Source organism: Protopterus annectens, chromosome 5.part1 (assembly GCF_019279795.1).
Source record: "Protopterus annectens isolate FY-2018-M chromosome 5.part1, PAN1.0, whole genome shotgun sequence".
NCBI classification, from domain to species: domain Eukaryota; kingdom Metazoa; phylum Chordata; order Ceratodontiformes; family Protopteridae; genus Protopterus; species Protopterus annectens.
In genome coordinates, this window is record NC_056736.1 from 278,327,883 (window position 1) to 278,347,846 (window position 19,964).

A 19,964-nucleotide genomic window follows, 5' to 3' on the forward strand; every position below is an offset into this window, starting at 1 on the left:
CATTTCCGTTGGGTCTGGATCCAAGATTACTTTGTAGGGCAGGCACAAATCTCCAAGTAGTCTGTACTGAGTACAGTGACAGTGACTTCAGTCTGTCAATGTATGACGTGCTGGAGACCCTGACTTTTCCTGGTTAGAAATCTGAGGTCTCAAGTTGCTGCAGATGCCTGGTAAGGTACATACCAAAGGGAGCACTGTACTCAATTACTGGCCTGATGAGGCCAGAGTACAGGGGTGTTATAACCTCTTTCGCTCCTGAGGCAATGTCTATGCTAATGAGGTGTGCGATGTAGAATGTCTTTTTTACCACAGTAGACACATGGCGGCAAAGTTTAGGCTATAGTCAACTTGCATTCCCAAGTCTCTCACTACTGAGTTTTTACTTGGGGTATTACTTACATGATAGTCTGCAGCAATAACGTTTTTACCGAGGGGGAAGATAATGCAATTTTTTAGCAATGTGTTAGAGTCCATGGCTTTGGCACCAATCACTGGTTTGTGCAAGTCCCTTGAAGTATGTTGACATCGTTTGGGGATTCAATGACTGCACCTAATTTGCAGTCATCAACAATCAGCCACAGCCACTCTGTTTTGGCCTGAACTTCTGAGAAGTATATTCTAAACAATACAGGGCCCAGCACTGACCCTTCTGGAACCCCCACTGATGACAGGGCTGCTGGATGAGGTAAAGTCCCCAACTCAGCGTGATCTGCCTGTCAGCCAGTTAGCACCCCACCTAATGACATAAGGGTTGATATTCAACTGCGAGAGTTTATCAATGATGCCCAAATGTGGGATTGTGCTGAAGGCCTTGGCTAAGTCAAGGTAGGCTGTATGCACAGATCTGCCTACATAGACGGCTCTGGTGACATTTTTGAACAAGTCCACCAGGTTTAACATGCATGACCTGCCTTTGAGAAAACCAAACTCGATCAAAGGTTTGGAGATCACCTATACTCTTATTTATAAGGTCTATGATTATTCGTTTCATGGCCTTACAGATCAGGCTGGTTAAGCTTATGGGTCTGTAGTTACCAGGGTCTGCTGCTGTATCCCCTTTATGAAGGGGGATGACTGCTGCTGTTTTCCATTCAGCAGGGACAAAACCAGTACTCAGGCTGTAGCTGAATAGTACCCAATAGAGTTGCTAACTCATATTTTAGACCATTTAAAACTCAACCTGGGATGCCTTCTGTTCCCAAAGGGGCTGCATTTTTGGCCTTGGAGAGAGCATTCATGACTTGCTCTCTGGAGATGCAAGGTGGGGGAGCTGTAGAGGGAATGCTTTGTGGAATATTTGGAGAGGCCGGGGGGTGGGGGTGGGGGTGAAATTTTCATAGGTTAGTACTAGGCTATCTGCCCTTGTGGGACATTTTAAGCCTAGCCAGTTACCCCATGTGAGAATCAAACCCTGCACCTTGCGTCTGTAAGGTAAACACCTTAACCATTATGCCAATCTCCCACCCTATCAAACCTGTCAATTAATAGGTTAGCAATTTTCACTGGATCAGTGTGTGTGATGCCATCCACAGCTAGTTCAGCACACGTGTGGGTCCTACCTTATAGGTTATGGATACCACTGAAGAATGCCTTATGGTTACCCTTGGCTATGGTTGCTAAATTGTTTTCGAAGTTGCCCTTAGAGGATCTTACAAGTTGTCTTGTTTGCTGAAGCAGAGGGTGTTCTTCCAGTGCTAGGACCTCTCATTGTTAGACAGCAACTTCTTCCTCTTGTATAACACCAGATGTCCATCAGAAAGGCTAGTTTCTTCTTGAACTTGTTTTGATCCCATCAGGTACAGCTGTGTCAATACATTTGTGTACATGTTTGTACAGGGCATTTGTGTATACCTTAGTATAGCTGTCAATACCATCTGTGGGAATAGGAGCATGGAAATTATTTATGCCATCTCTTAGGAGGGTATAATTAGCTTTGGTAAAATCTTTTAGCCCAATTTCACCAAAGAGGGGTTCAAGTGTTATAGCTACTTCAAACGTGACCAATTTGTGATCAGATTTAACCAGTGAGGGTCCTACACTTGTGGTGGTGCAAGTCACCCATGTTGAGGAGGACAAGGTAGAGAATATTTGAGCTCCTTGTGGCACTGCATACTATTTGTTCCAGGACATTAGCGTTAAAGTCCAGGAGCCTTTGTGTGAGCATAATGATACTCATAAGTTTCCCAATCAATGGAGGGATAGTTGAAAATCGCCCATGACTACAGTGTTGGGTTGTAATTTGATTGACTCAAGTAGGTCCAAATAAGCACCATGGGTATCTTGGTTCATTGAATAGGGCCTATAACCAAGGATGACGAAGAGGGGTTTTACCCACAGTTAGCTGAACTTGGAGCAACTCCATGGAGTTTTCCTGTCTAGTCAGTCTACAGGTGTATATCTGATGAAGATAGATACTCCTTCTCCTTTGGTTCTCACATGTTCATTTTGCAGTCTGAAAGTGGGGAAAGTACTGTACTCTCTGCATCCCTGAACCAAGTTTCTGTGACTGCAAAGACATCAACCTCCTCCAGGGAGAGAAGCATTTCCAGAGTGCAGTTTCTGATTTAAACTCCTATCGTTTAGCAGCATAACCTTTAACTTGTATGCAAGTGATATTTTCTCATTGGAAATTTGTTCTCGAGACCTTGCCTAAAAAAGGCAATATGGGGGAGGCAAGTGCCTTAACCAGTAACCAAAAATCTAGAGGTGACAGGTGAAGACTATCTCTGGCAAAGCAGAGTGGTCTATCAACCATGTCACCCAGATTGACAGGAACTGGATCCCCTTAGAATAGCACCAGAAACTAAACCAACTGATGAAGTCGATAATTTTTTCTTTATATTGTGGTATCATCCTAGGTGAGGATAGAATGCTGCCCGAAGCTAGGGGCATACCTGCCTAGGACACATTCACAGAGCTCACTCATGTCTCTTCATATAGTCCAGTGAGGTACGTCTCAAGTCATTCACACAGACATGAACTCTGATGCAGTCATAATGGTACTTACTGCTGAGAGACTTGAGTGCATGTGTGACCTGATGGATCCTGGCACCCGAAAGACAGCTGACTAACCTTCTTGTCCAGCTTGGTGAGTGGGACACATCTGAGCGTCTCACAATGGAGTCACCTATGACTAAAAAAATTGGTTTAGGTTTAGATGTGGTTTGCCTTAGGGGCTTATTTGGTGAGACACTGGTGTTTGTGTTTTTGTGTGTACCGAGTGCTGTAGGTACTGTATTAGGTGTAGCATGTTTGTATTTGGGTCTCTGGTGTTTAGGTAAGTTTCTGGCAAGTACCTCTGCTTATTATGGTTTATGTTGAGTGCATGATTTGCACAGGAGATGTAGTATGTCAGCTGGCAGCCTGCTCAATGTTACTGTTCTATGGGCATGAGAACAAGAAGGATTCCAGATTCTTAGTGTAGATGCATCTCCCAAATTGTACTTGGGTGATTTAAGAGTACAGGGTTAATATACATGAGCCAGTTGCTACACTGCCTCAGGATATTCATGTTAATCAGGCTGGTAGGAGAAATGGAGGGAAACTGACCATCCATAATGCTACGTTAAATCCTGTTTTCACAGCGGGGACAGAAAATGGAGGGTGCTGTACAACTGGGTGTGCTAAACAGGGTCTAGATTAGCAGGGGTTCCATGAATGGTAGGAGACTACTGTAGATTTTCTGGTTTTGGGACTGTTTAAGGGGCAAAAGCTCAGCTTGAAGTGCTCTCTGAGCAGCCAAGTGCAATTTAAGGACTTCCAGGCCAGATCATGGGCAGCTACTAAGGGAAAAATTATCTACTGAAGTTTCTGTGCCTATAACCACCAATGGTTACCCCCCACTGACAGGTAGCGACCAATAGTGCAAAGAGTTGTGCTATGCATAAACAGATTAAGACAGCAGAGCAGTGGCTGGTCACCTAACTCTGGAGGTGTATTAAAACAAGAGCAAACCTGTGCAAACGTGGGGCTTATGTTGCAACAATGAGCAAACTGAATTAAACAATTTAACCAATAAAAAAGCTCAAAACTGAGCCCTGTGCCTGGAACCTTCAATCAAATGAGTCCACATTGCACTCTCCTGCCACAAGGGTGCAGGGAGGCCCTCGCCAACAAAGGATAGCCTGGTTTAGTGGTCAATTTAACAAAGAACCAGATTCAGCAGGTCTGAATATACTCTATACTACAGCAGACACGTGCAACAAATCACAAGAAAAGTTTTGAAAAATCAGCAATATAGCAAAAAAAATAAAAAATCAAGCACCCACGCACTGAGACCATACAAACTTCACAGTGACCAGAAATCATAACTGAACCCCACATCCTGGGAGACTGGGAATCTTACCATTAATACAACCACCCTGCTCCTCCTTATGAAATAATACATATCCAAGGCTTGGAGAAGAGTGGAACTATAACTAGCTTCTCAGAAGAAAACGAAAGTTTTAAAATTTAATTATTGCAATTCTGCTTAATTATGTGAGTTGCACTTGGTGACCTGTGGGTAATACTTTGTACCTTTCGGCTCTATTCCATCTGTTTGCATTTTTAAGTTTGTTCTGAGACCTTCGTCCTTTAGTCTTGTATTTAAGAATTATGGGAAGTCTATTTCTGCATTATTCTGCACTTCTATTTCAACAAGTAGAATTACTTATAAAAGTTGTCCATTTGTATTTTAAAACCTGCTGGCCCACAGTTTAATTCATAGCTGTGGCAGAACTGCATATTCATGTGAGATCTTGAGCCTCGGTCATTATTGCATTTTTCCCACAAATTGTGTTACTAGTAAATTTCTGCACAGTCTGGTGCCTTAAACTGCAGGTCAATAGTTAGAAAATGGTTGGTTGTGTTTGCACTTTATTGCTTTTATGTACTGTTTATCTTTTACCAGCTTAAAGCTGCATTTGGTGTCTGCCCATCCCACGCTAGCACATTAAGCTAAGGTTTCTGAAAGAGCTCCAAATACCACCTTCATTATTGTGTGCATACCTGATTGGCCTGTGGACAAACCAAGTTTAAAATTTGCTTTTGTCAGCTTGTACACAAGCCTTGCTTTTGTGCAAGGCTTATCCAGGGCTGCTCATTGTTTGTCAAAAATTCCAGAGTGACATTTTCCTTGCATTTGAAGCCATTCTTGGCAAGAAAAATTAAATGAAGTCTTATTTGGCACTTGTGTTGCTTGTTTTCATTGCATTCTCAAAGATTTATGTGCCATTTATTGTTTTTCATGCACTTGCCAATTACCCCAGGATGTGGGGTTCAGTTATGACTTCTGGTTACTGTGGAGTTTTGTATGTTCTCAGTGTATGGGTGCTCCATTTTTTTTTTGCACTATATTGATTTTTCAAAACTGTTCTAGTGATTTGTTGCTCAGTTTTAAGCTGAATGTTTCCACTGCTGTAACAGCTGCTATTTTGCATCTGTAGTAGTGTAGGCATTTTCTTTTTGTTGCTCCTTAACACATGGGCTTCAAACCAGTCATTTTACATTAAGAGGGTCAAAGTCTACACTACTCTGGGAGGAGAGGGCTGATTTCACCTACATCAGCTGGGATCTGCTGGTGTAAAGATTGTGCGTTTGACCTGTGGGAAGACCTACTTTAAAACTTGGCATTTTTCTGCTTCAATATAAGGCTCACATTTGCTTTCCCCAGCAATGGTTAGCGGTGCCCTGTATATACGCAATTACATGAAGTTGTACTTTCCCTATTAAAACTACCTCTGAAATCTTCCACAGTCATGTGACTGGCTGAGTGACAGAACCCACAGGGTCAGAGTTGCTGGCGCCATGTCAGACTCAAAGCCTGTCAAGTGGTGTACCACAGGGCTCAGTCCTGGGCCCACTCTTGTTTGGCATCTACTTTTCCGAAGTACAAGCAAACACAGGAGGGTTATGGCTGACAAAGTTTGCAGATGACTGCAAACTGGGCGCCATAGTAGAAAACACATCTGACACAGATATCCTTCAGAAGGGTCTCACAGAAACGGATAACTGGTGCCAGAGCCATGGCCTAAAGTTAAATGCCAAAAAATGCATAGTCATACCCTTCGGGAAAAACAAGGTTACACCTAGCTACCAAATAGGTGGCAATCCATTGAGCACAGAAGAAGTTATCAGGGACCTGGGGACCCAGGTTGATAGCAGTCTGTCATTCGACACCCATGTAGCTAAAGTAGTTAGGAAGACCTTCTACATTGCCCACCTTATCATGAAGGGATTCTCATCTAGATCAAGGGAGGTCATAGTCTCCCTATACTCATCACTCATCAGACCAATGATCGAGTACAATGCCCCATTCGGAATGTATCTGACCCGACACTTGCAGCAGCTGGAGAGGCCACAAAAGTTCCTCACCAAAAGGATAAAGGGTCTCAAACATCTGTCCTATGCTGCCCGACTGAAAGAACTCCAGCTCTATTCAGTCGCTTACCGCTGCTCAGAGGTGACCTTTGCCTAACATACAAGGCCATGTCAAACCCAGATTTGATGAATATGCTTCACCTCAAAAATCTAGATCAGTCAGAGCCACAAGGGCGGAGACTTAAACCTCGACACGGCTATTAATAGGACGTGCTGGAGGGATAGATTCATCACCCAAAGACTCCCTATGCTGTGGAATAAAATCCCGGTATATGTGAGGCAGAGCACCTCGCTGGCCTTGTTCAAGAGAAATCTTGACCAATGGATGGGAGATCGCAGATATACCCCAGGGATTACCTCAGTGTCACTGCTCGACAGAGGCACAGCAAAATAATGGGTATAGTTCCCCATACTAAAGGGGTGGCGTAAGCCACAAAACTATGGGCTAGGCTTGTAAATGCCCTCGGGCAGATAGCCTAGTATGAACCTATGAACCTATGTGCTGCTCAAAGAGCAACTAGTTTGTACACCAATCAGCACTACCACATTTAGTTAGCACTGGAGTACATGACAGCACTCAGAATCATCACTGCTCAACAGCATCTGGTTTGCACTCTGGGCAACACTACCGGACAAGTTAGCTGTAGATTACACTAAGTAAGCACCCATACCTTGTCAGGTTTCAAACGCCCCCTATTCTTTTCCCCATGTAAAGCACATATTAAGGACCAGCAACCATGGATAAGCACTTTCCTGCTATCTCTGCATCTAGCTTTGTGGACATGGGCATCTTAAGGCAATGTAGCACTTACACTGTGTACACTATCAACCACTTAACTCTGAAACAAACGAAGTATTTGAAAGATGCATTTACACAATGTAACTGGAGACAAGACCCTCAACAAACACCAAACAGGTTGTCAATGACACTTACTGCACTTACAAAGGACCAGACGCACATATCGGAGGTACTTACATTTAGCTTACCCAAATCTCAAAAGGTCTCCAGACAGTCCTTGCACACATTAAGGCAACTCCCACCACCACACAAAACCACATCTCATTGTACCAAACTACAAAGCCCATAAGGCGCAACACCACAGTTCAGTATTTCGGTCAGAGACGGTGCCAATGTGAGAAGCTGATGTCCTTCTCACCAAGCTGGATAAGGAGAAACTCTCAGGGCAATAAGGTCACTTCACCTAAAGTACAATTATGACTCAGGTCATAGTCTATATGGGTGCAAATGACCAGAGATGTACATCCCTGGACTATGTGAGGAGACATAACTGAGCTCCCAGAACATACACCACAGGCAGGTATGAGCCTAGAATTGAGGCAGCATTCTACTGTCTCCAAAGATAATGCCACATTACCAACAGAAAAAGGCTTTGCTATTGGTGCCATTCCAAAAGGGTCCAATACTTATCAGCCTGGGAGAGGTAACTGACAGGTCATGCTACTTTGTCAGGGATGGTCTTTCACCGATCACCACCAGGCTTTTGGACATTGACAAAAATGTTATCCATCCCTATAGTGCCTTGTTTAGGAACTGCCAGACAGACAAACCTTCCAACACTGCAAAATCTACTTAGGATCAGCTAAAGTTATTTCTGCTCAATGCTAGGAACCTCAACAAGAAACTGCACTCTGAAAGCACTCCTCACACTGAAGAATGCTGATGTCTGTGCAGTTACTGAACATGATTCAAAGCCAGGGAAAGCACCCAGTCAGTGTGCAGCTAGAATGCCTTTCATACATTCCAGTCATCCACTGCACATGAAAGGGCAAACGGTGGAGATGTATCCATCTACATAAAGGATAAGCATACTGGTTAAACAATACAATATATGCTTGAGCTACTCCATGTCCAACTAACTGCAGGAAAAACAATTCATTACCCTAGTCTTGCTAGCTACACGTCTCCCACCATGAACCAGGAAACCCATACACCATACCTGAATTTACTAGAACTTACCATTCATATCAATACCATACTTGTGGGTGACTTAAGTACTCCTCCATTCATGACCACTGACATACAGGCTCAAAGATTTCTAGACTAATACAAAAGCCTGGGAGCAGTTAGTCTGCATTCCTACTAAGGGTACAAATACCCTACCTGCTACTTACAAATATGGGAGAGGGTTGCACCCCACCACGAGTGTGATGTCCTCACTGGTTAGATCAGATCATAAAGTGGTCTCCCTTGAAAAATATAAACTTAGAACCAAAACCTTTAAGGCAAACTACCCCCTATAAGTGACTACATAGCTAATTTCCAAGCTCCCTCAACCCAGAAAACACAGAAGCCTATGTGGAGGCATATACAAAACCCTGTACAACCATATAACTGCACAGAAATGGCAGTACTAGACCAAAATAAGCTAAAACAAACCACAAAAACAAGTCATCCTGGTGGACCCATTATATAAATAAGTTATACAACAAGAGGAGGAAAATCCCATCTAAAGGGGAGAGAGAACGTGTACAACAGAGCAAAAACTGCCTCAATCTAAACAAGTAAATTAGGGGACTAGTCAAATCTTCAAAAGCAAATTTCGAGCCAAAAATAGCCTCCCAAGCGAAGGATAACTAGAAGGCATTTTTCGGTTATCTGCAATCTTAAGGGCAACACCCAAAAATATGCAGAATTAGTTGTAGATGACGTAGTCTACACTCAGCCAGAAAATAAAGCAAATCTCCTGGCTGATAAATTCAGCTCAAATTTCACTCCCTTATTAAATTCACTTACCCCCCCCCCCACCAAGAAATACACTCCACCATTCATCTACCAGTTATTACCAAAGAACAGGCTGCCACTGCACTCTCTAAAGCTAAAAACAAGCAAATTTAAATTTCAGACTCTTTCCCCTGTAGTCACCTCGGAGAAACTGTCACGTTGCTCACCACCTCGTGACCTAATCTGCCATTTGTTCTTTAATCCTGAACCGGAACCTCGCTGCCTGCCAGCTTAAAGAACGGCTGCCCCTTTAAATCAATGAATGCTGAATGAATGTGTCCATCGTCTTCACTTACAACTACAGTAACTAAAAATTGTATGTGTATAATTTTACAAGTAGATAACTAAAATCGGCAGTACGCCAGTGAACATGTATCCCCTTTCGATAATTTAACTCCCCCAATACAACTACATTTTAACTCTTTTTCCTTCTACCAAAAGCTCCGAACCTGTTCTCCTTTGCAACTATCTCTTACCCCCCCTCCATTCTCTTACAGCATCGCACTCAACCAGAACCCCCTCCAAATTATTTTTAAACACTTCTCCAGTTTTTCATTTATATTCTTAACATGCAGGTTGATGTATCATGTAATGAGCAACTATTTGGCACAAACCTTCTGAAATCCCTTGCTCAGATTGTTTCTTTTAAAAGCTGTTCTTAGGAAACAGTAATCACTGAGGCCAGGTGTAGCCCCGCTCAGTTTGTACTCAATTCACCCCTCCCACCCCATTACAATTCCCTTTATACCATCCACTCCCTCCCCTTCCTTCACCATCAGCCACTAACACTCAACTTCCTGTCAAACCTTGACCACCACTTCCTCCCTTACCTTAACACACCCTGTCTATTAACCCTCTTCTTTCAGCTTTTCCTGTTTAGGGGTCGCCACAGCGGTTCACCTGTCTGCTCATGATTGGCAGTGGAGTTTTACGGTGTAGAGTTGCCAGCACAGCACCCAACCTTCCACGGAAGGCACACACGCCTAGGGCCAATTTAGAGTATCCAATCCACCTACAGCATGTCTCTGGGATGTGGGAGAAAACAGGAGCACCCAGAGAAAACCCACGCGACCACAGGGAGGACATGTAGACTCCGCACAGAAGGTATCCCAGCCGAGGATCGAACCTGCGAACATCTTGCTGTGAGGTGGCAACGCTAACCGCTGCTCTACTCTGCTTTAAATATGCACCACCTCATTACCACCTCATGTCTTCTCTCTACTCTAACCTCTTATCACTCACATCCTCCTTCTCCTCCTCCCCTATGCTCACCTACCTACATCATGTCAGACATTCATTGTACACCTTCTTTAATATCTCCCCAACCCTATTCAACCCCTTCACCTCTTGTACCCACAAACAATCTAAACTGTAAATCCTTCCTCCCTCCCACCTACAAAGCTAAACCAAAGTTACACAAACTACACTTCTGTATCCCCCATTACTGCCTCGTCCCACTAACAGCTTAGTCATATCTGGGGACATTCACCCCAACCCCGGCCTCTCTCCCTCTCTTCTCAACCTTGACCCCCTTTACCGTCTACCTCCCTTCCTTCTCTAAATATATCTCACCATGCCCAGCCATCCACACTAAACCCAACAATATCTAAAGCACCTGACTATATACTCTAAACATTCAGAGTCTAACAAATAAAATCACTGAGCTACACGTCTGGATAGCCCATACAACCCCTCACATCCTTTCCTCATCAGAAACCAGTCTCAAGCCACGTATTACTAATGATGAAATTCACCAGGCTACAATATCTATCACTCTGATAGATTCCCAAGAGGGGGCAGTGTAGCTATCCTCCACTCCAATAGCCTTACCTTCTCTCCCTTTCCAGACTTCCACCCAGCTGAATTAATTATACTAAACTGCCACTAACCCTCACAAAAACTAGCTACTACCGCCATATACATCCGTCCTGGGAACAAGTCATCAATACTAGAAAATATCACATCTTGGTTTTCCAATACTATACCCTATGAAACTCTCATCTTAGGTGAATGCCAATCTAGGCTGGTCTAAAGTGAAAACAGACCCTCCACAGTTCAGTATCAACCTGTACAAGTTCCATCAACGGATATCTTCCCCCACCCGCCTACATAAAAACTCAACCTGAAGCTCCATAATTGACTGGATACTTACCAACTGTCCTCACCACTACCATAACTCCAACACCCTACCTGACCAACTCAGTGATCACCTGCCCACGTCTGTTCTCAAATACACCACCCATCCTCCCAAACCTCACCAATATAGGAACTGCCACAAACTCACCAATTTTAATGCAGCCCACTTTAACTCTATTCTAACTACCACTGACTGGTTCATCCTTAAACATATCCCTCTTGATGACACAGTCAGTAGGTCTAACACCATCTTCATGGATACACTAAACTCCTTTGCTCCTAGGAAGATCAGAATGAAACCCAACTCTGCTCCCTGGCTTTCCAAAGAAACCAAGTCCCTCATGCTAACAAGAGACCGAGCTTGGAAAGCCTGGATCAAAACAAAGGAATTACCTCTACTATACAATTCTAGACATCTCAGAAATCTTACTAAAAAATAAATCCTTAATGACAAAAAGTCATTCTATAACTCCGACCAACTTACCAGCAATTCCAAACCCAGGAAGTTCTGGTGTACTATTAATAGAATCTTTTATCCAGGCTGCCGATCATCCCCCTGCCCCTACCCAAACACATCCCCCTTGAAACTGCTACTCTCGACAAGCATTTTATAGACACCATACAAGCACTCGCTCCTTCCAACTGCAACACTTCTCCGCCTAGCCAACCCAACCCTAACAAACATCTACTCTCATTACATCGAGTACCTACATCCCACATCAGATCTCTACTTCAAAAGCTCAAACCCTGCTCCCCTTCCACTGATGACCTACCCCCCACCTTCCTCAAACTTCCTGTCGATTCCATAGCCTATCCAGTATCCATACTTAATACAGCTATTCTGGAATCCACTGTCCCTACCCTACACTATGCAAATCCTTTTTTACTATTCTCCTGCATAAAGGTGGTAATTCCAGAGACAGTAACTACTGACCCATAGCGATCCTACCTCCCCCTCCAAGATTTTCGAAAAATGCATCCACACATTACTCAAGCTCCTTCAACAAAACCTTCCCACTCCCACTCAGCACGGATTCCATCCCACAGTACAGCTCCTGACCTCTTATCCTTTACTCGTACCATTGCTGAGGCCCTAGATAACAATAAACTTGTATCTTGTCTTTCTCACTCTCTCCAAAGCCTTTAATAGTCTCCCAGCCCCTTCTCCCTTCCAAACTTGCAAATCTTAACTCATCTTCTGCCTCTCTTGCCTGGTTCTCCAGTTACTAAGCCTGCAGACAGCAATCTGTCAAATAGCTTTCCTCCTCTTCTCCTTTTATACCAGTCTAAACTGGGGTACTTCAAGGTTCCATTTTAGGTCCCCTCTTTTTCGATGTCTTTACCAATGATCTTCATAAGTCTTTTAAATAATCCTCCCTTACCCAATATGCTGATGACTCATTTTCATCTCTGATAATATCTCTGAACTCCATACATTTACCAAACAAGCCTTTCTTTCCACAAAACAATGGCTGTCCAGTAATCTACTCATCCTTAACCACAAAAAGACCAAACTACCATTTCTTCCCCAATCTTTGAATTACCACAATACATTTACTATTACCTCCTCAAACAACACCATTATCAAACCAGAAACTCGCACTAAACTCCTTGGGTGTCACTATTCATGAACTCAAATTTAATTTGCACGCTTTCCAATGTATACAAAAAACACACCAGAAACTTGGTTTATTGTATCGCAATAAAACAATTCTAACTGCAAATGCTAGACTCTCCCTCGCACAAGCTCTTCTTCTCCCCTCCTTTCTATATGCTGCCCCAGTGCTTACCAACATCCAAACCACTACCCTGAACAAACTCCAGAAAACATACCGTAAGACAGCTAGATTTAATCACAAACTCTCCATACAATGCTCATCATAGCCTTGCACTAAACTCCCTCCACTGGCTAGAACTTCCCCACCTTCTAATGCTATCACAGTTTCAAATGTTACACTCCATTCTCTATAAACCTTCATCTAGTCCTGCTCTGTCTTCCCTCATCTCTATCTATACCCCTCCTTGGACTCTCAGTACCTCTAATCAACAACTAATACTTATTTACTAACCCAAAAAAACAGTAGGCAAACTACTATATAAAAGCTCCATCACCCAAACTTGGAACAAACTCCAAAAATAAATCTGTTCCATCATTCACCCATCCCATTTTAAGGAAAAACTCAAACTCCATCTACTTGACTTTACAATTTGTCCTTGTCGAGCCACACCCTAACCTCCCATACCCCCTCATATATCGTTCGGTCCCTCCCTATACTGATAGTACTCCACTTAGTGGATACAAGCTAAATCTGTACAATTCTATATGGTCAATTCAAAATATCTGGTTGTATATATGTAAATATATTGTCACTTAATTTTTTAATGTCCTGTACAGAATTTTTTTTTTCTCCTCTTTAAAGTTTTTGTGACTATTTCTGCTGGCTTCTTATTGTATAAATACTTTAGATTCAAATGTTTTTGATTATACTTTAAACTGTGTATACTGGAGCTTTTCTCCTTGGGTCTCAACTGAAAATAGGCCCAGTTGGATCAACCCGATTAACAAATGTCAATAAAATAAAAACACAGCTTCAATGGGTCCAGATAATATCCCAGGTTGCCTCCTAAATAGACTGAAACAAGACCAGTCAGGCCCACTAGTATCTCTGTTTAACAGCATCCAGACTGTGGAGTGTAGGAGAGCAACGGTCATCCCCTGCACAAAGGGAGACCATCAACAGAGCCACAAGTCTGACTAATCTTATATGCAAGGTCATGGAAAGAAGAATCATGGACCTGATAAATAACATACGAAACATCCAAACACTGGACCCAACTCGGTTCAGCTTTGTCAATGACATGTCATGTCTACTGAATCTGGTGGACTTCTTTGAGAAAGTCACTAGGGACATGGAGGGTAAACGGTACATACTGCCTACCTTGACCAGGCTAAGGCATCTGACAAGTCCACACTTGGGTATTATAGATACTCACTAAATTGGGCATAAATCCCTGTGTCCCCAGATGGATCGCCAGATGGCTCACAAACAGGATATTTTATCAGAGTGGGTGAATCCAGATCCAGCAACAGGACAGCTACTACTGGTGTGCCACAGGACTCAGTACTGGAACCTCTTCTGTTCAAAGTATACTTCTCTAAAGTTAAGGCTAATTTAGAAGGCCTTTGGCTGTCACAGTTTGCTGACAACTGAAAGCTGATGGCAATCACGGAATCCCCCAATGATGTAGATACCCTTCAGAAGGGACTGACTCAATTTACTGGTGCAGTGCCATGGCTTAAAACTAAATGCAAACAAATACATAAAGTATTTGGGAAGACAAATACTCCTGCACATAACATTAACAGCACGCCCCTAAGAGTGGACTCAGAGGTTAGAGAGCTAGGTACACAGATAGCCTGAACTTTGACCACCACGAGTCCACAGTGGTGAGGAAGGCCTATGCAGTACAGCTTATAAGTAAGGACATGTTATCCACCATCCAAGGAAGTTAGTCTCACTGTGACCAGTGTCTGTTATTCTTAAAGTGTATTAGTTCTGGTTTAGGCACTTGGGCTTCAGGCCAGTTATTTTACATTAAGAAGGTTTGTGGTCTGCACTCTTGTGGGAGAAGAGGCTGGACTCTGCCCTTCTGAGCTGGGAATTTCTGGTTAAAGGTTTAAAGTGCCTGAATATTTGAACTGTATCTTACTGAAATTGGTACACCTTGTTTGCTGTAGCATAGACTAGATCCAGGCCTGCTGAATCTAGCTCTGTTTATATGCTTGTTGTTTGTTTGCTTGTTATTTCCCTGGAATGCTAATTCCACCTAATACGCGGCTTCTCAGTGCTTCTGTGGATCACTAGTGATCTGCATTGCTTACTGTACTTATTTCCTTGTTTCACTTGAAAGAAAGTTACTGTTTGTCGTTTTTGCATTTAAGTTACCTGTAACACATTGCACTTAAGTTACCTGGCACTTGTGCGCTAAAGCAATTATATAAGTCAGCACTAAAAATTAAAAGCACTACACCCTCACTCCCCACTGGCCCTTGTTTTCAATTAAGGAATTCCCAATATTATTCTAGCATGTCCGAAGGTCAGTTGTCAATCTCCTCTCCGGTCCAGCTGGTGAATCTGAGAATCTTGAGGCAATGTTACAACTGCCTCATGTACACAGACAACCCTCTCCTCCTCCCAACAAATTCCAACACATGAGAGATGCAACCATATAGCCAAACTGGAGGCTAAGCTCTCTCAACTCAGTACTGGCATAACCAGTCAGGAGAAGGAAACCACACTCACTACAATTCCAGTCTCACATAGACCTACCACGACAGCAAACCAAACACAATCACACAAAAACATACTCAGAGGCTCTAAATAAAGATCTGCCTAAGCAGCAGAGACCTCCAAAGCAGACACCCAAGCAACTGCTACCTCAAAACAAAACACGTGCAACACATATCTCACAAAGCCAGTGTGGTGAACAGTCACAGCCCTTAAGACTAAACAACACACCTGATGCACTTGCAATAGGTGACTATAGTCAGGCACAATGACGTCCCGCTCACCAGGCTGAACAAGGAGAGGGTCACAGTGAGCAGATAGTCGGGCGCTAGGATCCGCCACATAACACAAGCACTCAAGTCACTCCAAGGCAAGTACAAATATGACTCCGGCATTGTCCATGCTGGTGTGAATGACCTGAGACGTACCTCCCTGGACTACATGAAGAGACATAAAGGAGCTCTCTGAGCATGTAGCCCAGGCCGGTATGACCTTGACCTTGAGTAGCATCTTACCCTCACCAAGAATGATGCCACAATATGAAGACAAGATGATCAATTTCAACAATTGGCTTAAGTACTGGTTTCATTCAAAGGGGATCCAATGCCTGTCAGCTTGGGATGATATGCTCGACAAGCCACGATGCTTCGCTAGGGACGGCTTGCACCCGTCACCCCTGGGCTTTCGGATATTGGCAAAGGCTCTTGCTACCCCCATAGTGCCTTTTTTAGGCAAGGCTCAAAAGACAAACCCACCTCCATAGGTATCACAAGGGATAAGAAACTAAGAGTAATGCTACTCAACGCCAGAAGTCTAAACCTCAAGATGCACGCACTCTAAACTCTCCTTAGCATGGAGAGCATCGATATCTGTGCAGTAACAGAAACCTGGTTCAGGGCTCCCGAGAACACCCCAGCACTACCAGGTTATACCTCACACCATGCTTTTCGGCCCCCAAAACTTGGACCGAACCACAAAAGGAGGGGGAGTATCGATATTCAAAGATACCCACACCTCCAGGTTGGTGGCAAAGCACGAAGCATCAGAGACTATCCATGTGCAACTAACAGTGGGTAAAACTGCCTTCCAGTTTATAGCCTGCTACAGACCACCCTCCCAAACCCAGGAACCTCATTCGGCCTTTCTGAGAACACTGGAAAATATGAAGGTCTCTCCAAACACCATTATATGGGGCGACTTCAACTACCCAAACATAGACTGGGAGCATTACTCTAGCTCCAACACCCTAGCCCAAAGGTTCCTAGAATTTATAAACTCAAATGCTATGGAACAGCTTGTTACCACTCCCACAAGAGGGGAAAACATACTGGACCTGATCACCAACATGGGGACTCTATGCTCCAGACCAGAAGTGTATCCCTCACTGGTAAGATCAGACCATAAACTAATCTCACTGGATATTCACATCCCGACCCCACCCCCTGCCCAGAAAACCACAGTGAAAAACGTCTCTAAAGCAAACTTCACACTCCTCAAAACCGAGGTGGAATCCTTCACAGCCCCCAGGCCTGTGGAAAATACGGCCCAGACCGCAGAATCCTTTATAAACGCATTCTATGAACACCTTCAGGAATGCATGGATCATGCGATCCCAAATAAAACCAAGACCCAATCCTCCAAAGGCAGACGTCCTGTCTGGTGGACCCCAGCCATAAACAAACTATACAATAGAAGGAGGAAGCTACTAAATGAGAGAGCAAAATCCCAAAAAAGGAAGGCATCACTGATCAGTATTAGCAAAAAACTACGGGCACTCATAAAATTGTCTAAGGCCAGCTTCGAGAGAAAAATTGCACAGGACACTAAGGATAATCACAAGGCTTTCTTTAGTTATGTTAGGAACCTGGGTGGTAATTCCCAGATATGCTCAGAATTAGTCCAAAATGACAAAAAATACACTGAACCCACAGACATTGCCAACATCCTAGCCGACAGGTTCAGCGCAAATTTCTCTCCCCCCTCCCCCTCCCCACCAAAAGGGCAAATATCTATCCCAGCAGAGTGCTGCCCCCGACATCTCAGATGCTCAGGTAAGAGCCGCCCTCTCCAAAGCAAAAAACACAGCATCAATGGGACCACGCGGTGTCCCGGGCTGCGTCCTACATGAACTCCAAGAAGAGCTAAACCCAAACATAAAACTACTGTTCAATCTCAGCCTTACTACAGGATATGTGCCCAAAGAGTGGCGTACAGCAACAGTGGTCCCTCTCCATAAAGCTGGTGCCTCAACGGATCCTGGAAACTATTGCCCCATAAGCCTGACTAGCTTGGTCTACAAAGCTATGGAAAGGATCATCATGGACCTCATAAATAAAGATATTGAGGACCTACAGACACTGGATCCTACCCAGCTCGGATTTGTTAAGGGCAGATCCTGTCTCTTAAACCTGGTTGATTTCTTTGAAACAGTCACCAAGGCCATTGACAAGGGGAAGGTGGTCCACACAGCCTACCTGGACCTCGCAAAAGCCTTCGATACAATACCCCACTTAGGCATTATAGATAAGCTCACCAGCTTAAATATAAACCCCTATGTGACTAGATGTATTGCAAACTGGCTCAAGGACAGAACCCACATGGTTAGAATTGCTGGAGCCATGTCAGACTCCAAACCAGTTACAAGTGGCGTCCCACAAGGCTCAGTCCTGGGACCTCTCTTGTTCGGTATATATTTCTCGGAGGTACAGGCCAACACGGAAGGACTGTGGCTGACCAAGTTCGCAGATGACTTCAAACTGGGCGCCATAATAGACTCTCCAGCCGACACAAGCATACTCCAAAAGGGCCTCATATAACAGACAACTGGTGCCAGAGCCATGGCCTCAAGCTAAATGCCAAAAAGTGTATAGTCATCCCCTTTGGCAAAAACAAAGTGCCCACAAATTACCACATAGGTGGTAATCCATTAAGTACAGAAGAAGTAATTAGGGACCTGGGGACCCAAGTTGATAGCAATCTCTCATCTGACAACCACGTGGCCAAAGTGGTTAGAAAAACATTTTATATAGCCCACCTAATCATGAAGGGATTCACATCTAGATCAGGGGAGGTCATCGTGTCTCTTTACTCATCCCTCATCAGGCCCATAATTGAGTACAATGCCCCTTTTGGGATGTACCTTACCAGACACCTGCAGCAACTGGAAAGACCCCAAAAGTACCTCACCAAGAGGATCAAAGGGCTCAAACAGATGCCATATGCTGCCCGGTTAAAGAAACTCCAGCTCTACTCAGTGGCATACCGCCTGTTCAGAGGCTATCTGTGCCTGACGTATAAAGCCATGTCCAACCCGGAATTAATGGACATGCTGCACCTCAGAAAATCCAAATCCCATCGAGCTACGCGCTCGAGAGACTTGAACCTCAGCACTGAAATAAATAGGACATGCTCTAGGGACAGATTCATAACCCAGAGGCTCCCTTCACTCGAATAAAATCCCAGTCCAGGTTAGGCAGAGTCCCTCATTGACTCTCTTCAAGAGGAATCTTGATGAGTGGATGGGAGATCGTAGGTTTACCCCGGGTATCACTTCTGTGTCACTGTTAGACAGAGGCACAGTATACTAACCTCGAAAAAGGGCATAGCAAAATAAATTTAAAATGGGTGGCGAAAGCCAAACATTCTGGCTAGGCTTATAAAAGCCCTAGGGCAGATAGCCTAGTATGAACCTATGTACTCGGCCCTCATCAGACCAACAACAAAGTACAATGCACCTTTTAGCATGTACTTTACCAGGCACTTGCAATAGCTGCAGCAGCCTTAGAGCTCCTTACAAAAAAATAGTGTGTGTAAACATATCCTATGCAGACCTATACCTTTATTCTGTCTTCTACTATTAAGGGGTAGTCTATGCCTAACCTATAAGGCACTCACAAATCCAGTCCTGATGGAACTGATGCACATTCACAAGACAAACTGCAAGGATCACCTGATCTCTGGATTCAAACCTGGTCTGCAACATGAACAAAACAGGTTGCTGAGACAGGTGTATGTCTCAGAAGATTATCCCTTCTCTGGAACAGGCTATTCAAGTACAGCCCTTCCCTGACATTCTTCAAACATAGTTTGAATCAATGGATGGGGAATCGTAAATTCACTTCAGGGGTGGCGCCTATGTCAATTATGGGCAGGGGCACAATGTAAAATACTGAAAGGCACAGGCATAAACTTGAGCTATCCTCCAGCCCTTAGGGATTGAAAAACTGGGTAAAATTCAGGTAATGGCTGGGCTTGTAAGGACTCAAGCAGTTAGCTTAGTAATTTCTTCTGAATCTACACACATGTACATGAATGTACACACGCACATTATACATGGTTTACTATCACAGTCTTGAAGCTCACAATCCGGAGACCATAACATCAAAAGACCAAAATGCTGAAGACCACAGTACTGAACTTCTGGAGTGCCCCCCCCC

At 43.8% G+C, this 19,964-nt stretch overlaps 1 protein-coding gene across 1 annotated transcript in view; it reads right to left on the reverse strand.

The window, feature by feature from the left end:
- GART (phosphoribosylglycinamide formyltransferase, phosphoribosylglycinamide synthetase, phosphoribosylaminoimidazole synthetase) overlaps positions 1-19,964 on the reverse strand; it is a 1,783,038-nt gene that overhangs the window by 737,276 nt on the left and 1,025,798 nt on the right. The gene's annotated exons all lie outside the window — the stretch shown is intronic.